We start from the raw sequence: 3,629 nt of genomic DNA on the forward strand, positions 1-3,629 counted from the left end.
CAGCTCGAAGCTCCACCCCAGCTCGAAGCTCCCCCCAGCTCGAAGCTCCACCCCCAGCTTGCAGCTCCACCCCCCCAGCTCGAAGCTCCACCCCCCCAGCTCGAAGCTCCCCCAGCTCGAAGCTCCACCCCCAGCTCGAAGCTCCACCCCCAGCTCGAAGCTCCACCCCCCACCTCCTAGGGGTTACTGAGCACTCCCTGGACAGGAGCACGGGAGGAAGGGGCTCTGTGTGCCCATCTGTCTCGGCCGCCAGCTCTGGAGTGGGGGGCGCTGCTCCAGAGGCGGCAGGCCCCTCCCGAGGCCCGCAGGGTGGGCCGGGGAGTGCGGCGGCGGCTCGTGAATCAGCACCAAATGCAGCGGCTTCCTGAGAGTCCCGGGGCCCTGCGCGGGGCCGCGGCCCCCACCCCCACCCCCACCCCCCATCCAGGAGCCACTCCACAGACCCTGCCCCCCTCCCCCGCACGCCCTGCAGAGGGCTCTAATGAAAGCTGTTCGTTAGCGTGGCAGCTTCACCGCGGGGCAGCCCCCCCCCCCCCGTGACGCGCGCTCTCGGGGACGGTGTTCCGGGGTTTTATGTGGAGATTCTTCCTCGCTGTCAGGGGTGCCGGAGGAGATGAGCCCCCCCCCCCAGGGGTGTGGGGCAGAGCCTGCCCCTGTCGCTCAGAGCCGGCTCCCGGGAGCCGGGGCCCGGAGGTGGGCGTCTGGGGGTCACCGGCCGCGTCGCAGCCGGGCCTCGGCCTCTTGGGAGAAGCGTGTACAGCAAGGTCGACCGAGGAGGGGCGGGGGGGGACTGACTAGAATCGGGGCCCTCGGGGGTGTCCCCAGCAGAGGGCAGCACCGCGGGGTGCCACCCGGCGCGGGCTGACACCCCACGCTCCCGGGGCGCAGAACCGTCCCCCGGAGGCCCCAGCCACGGCCTTCGCGGTGAGGGATATGAGGGGTGGCGAGAGGCCCCCAGAATGCCCAGGCTTCCGGCGGGCGGCGGGGGGCGTAGGCCGCCCCTGGGCAGCACCCCCTGGCCGTGGCGCCTGCCCTCCCCCCCACAGGAGTGTCCTCGTCCCCCCCACAGGCGGCAGGGCCAAGGGGCTCCGGCCACCGTTCGTGGACCTGGGGCTTCCCGGAGGTGGAATCCGGAGCCACAGTTGGTGACGGGGGGGGGGGGGGGCGGGGGGGAGCAGGAGGGGGGGAAGGGTAGGTACGAAGCCAGCCCAGCCAGGGCGGCTTGGGAGTCACCTGACCGACACCCCTGGCTCCCCAGCCCGGGGACGGCACAGGTCACCGGCCTCGGGCGGCTTCCCGGGAGGAACCGTGCTCCTTATCAGCGTCTGGAAAGGAACCAGGGACGACGGAGAGCGCTCTCTAGCCTTCGCTGCTTCTTAGTGGCCTTCGCTCCCAACTGTTCATGCCAAATAGGCTGCTGGGGCTTCCGGAAGCTTCCTTCTCCCTCGTTCAGAGTTCACGTCCGGGGCCCGCGGCCTGGCGTGCGTCACGCGGGCTCGCGCTGAGGTCCGGCCGTGCAGCGGGGCGGGGCGCGGGGCTCCCCCCTCCACGGAGGCCCCGGGGGGCCCTCGGCCGCCACGCAGCCGGCTCTGGCGCGGTCGGCCACGGGGCCGTGGGTGTCACGGGTGTCGGGGCCGCCCCGTGGGCCGAGGCGCTGGCGCGAGGGAGACGGGGCTCCCGGGCCCTCCCCTGCGGGGACGGGGTGCTCTGTCCTTCCGGGCCCCAGGCCTGCGGGCGGCGGGGCGGGCGCTCTCCGGGAGCAGACGGAAGGCGTCCCCGGGCAGCGCGCAGCAGGCTGATGGCAGATAACGGCGCTCGCGGGTGGCTGGTAGTTTTCCACTGCTGCAGCCGAGCAGCCTCCCCCGAGGCCAGGTCAGCAGAGAGGAGCCTTCTCCCCCAGCGCCCGCGCGGAGGCCAGGAGGCCTTTCCAGAACCTTCTTGGCTGGGTGCACAAGCCCGTCTCCCCACCATCTGCGAGACCAGGTGGCCGGCCAGCCAGCTCCATCATGGAGAAGAAGCTTGTCTGCGAAGCCTCTCTCCACCCCCGGGGACCCCCGGTGCCCGGGCAGATCCCGCGGGCACCCCACCGACGGACGGAGCCGCTGAGCGGTGACACGGGGCGACGCGACGGCACTGAAGCTCGGGCTGACTGTGACCCCCAAGCCGCCCTGAAAAGCCACGTCTCCCAGGCCAGCTGTCATGTGGATGGCGCGGAGGGCAAGCGGGCTTCCGGGACGGGCTGCGTGTCCCCCCGGCGGGCTGCGTGTCCCCCCGGCTGGCTCCGTGTCCCCCCGGCGGGCTGCGTGTCCCCCCGGCGGGCTGCGTGTCCCCCCGGCGGGCTGCATGTCCCCCCAGCGGGCTCCCCTGCCGGCCCCTGCTCTCCGCCGAGGACCGCTGCCGTTCCTCTGTTTACCCACGGATGCCCCCCACCCCCCGCTTCCTCCAGCTTTCTGCTCCCATGAGCAAGGCTGTTACAAACATCACAAAATCAAACCCGACCAGCAAACGCTCGGCACCCGCCCAGAGGGGGAGCCATGGCCGCTCTTAGAAAGAACAAGTGCTGAGGGCAGGCGCTTCTCAGGGACCCCCGCCTCTCCTACCGGAGCCCCCCCCACCCAAAGCCTGGCTGTGCCCGATGGCACTGATGGCTCCGTCCTCCCAGCAACGCGGGGCAGGACGTGGGACGAGGCCACGGCTCCCGCGCTGCGGCTCTGCCCACGGCTCTGCGCCCTGACGCAGCCGCCTTGCGAGCCCTCCAGCGTCGAGGCCGGGAGCAGCTTCAAACCAGATTCGTTCCAAGCAGGTACAAATAGAGTCCTCAGGGTACAACTGGGGAAACTGAGGCTGGAGGCGGGAGCTGCCCGTGTCCACAGCTGCGCGTGGGGCCCCGACACCCAGCAGGGCGACCCAGTGGGTGCTCGGGAGGACGGAGGCCTCCGAGGCACAGCCCGGCCACCTCTCCAGGAGGGGTTCCTGGTCCCAGCAGTGGCTTTGGTGCCTGTGCGGCCCCACGGGGCAGCCCAGCCCTGCACAGGACAACCCCGAGGGCAGGTAGGGCCCAGGCCCCGAGCCTAACAGCCCGCCTGCCCAGGGGCAGCTGCCCCCCAGTGACTGTCCCCCTAGGCCTACGCTCGCAGCCTGGGGCCGGGCCACTGGCCACGCACACGACCCCAGTGCCACACACGTGGGGTCGGCCGCTGGCCACGCACACGACCCCAGTGCACGCACGCAGCGTGGGGCCGGGCCAGTGGCCACGCACACGACCCCAGTGCCACACACGCAGCGTGGGGTCGGCCGCTGGCCACGCACACGACCCCAGTGCACGCACGCAGCGTGGGGTCGGCCGCTGGCCACGCACACGACCCCAGTGCACGCACGCAGCGTGGGGTCGGCCGCAGGGTTACTGCGTGGTGGGTGGGCGTGCCGTGTTTCCTGCCCTTACTTCTGTGACCGTCTGCTTCCCCGAAGGCCGGCGGGGAGCACAGGCGAGGGAGAGGCGCCCGCGGGAGAGCTGGGGGGAGGCGAGCGGCGCTTGTTACAGGGCCGGCGCTGTCCTTCCACAAGGCGGGGGGCCTTTGGGAGCACCGGAGCAGGCTCCGCGGGACCTCGCACCCGCGCCGCCTCGCCGC

This window comes from Perognathus longimembris, chromosome 16 (genome assembly GCF_023159225.1).
Source record: "Perognathus longimembris pacificus isolate PPM17 chromosome 16, ASM2315922v1, whole genome shotgun sequence".
Taxonomy (NCBI): Eukaryota; Metazoa; Chordata; class Mammalia; order Rodentia; family Heteromyidae; genus Perognathus; species Perognathus longimembris.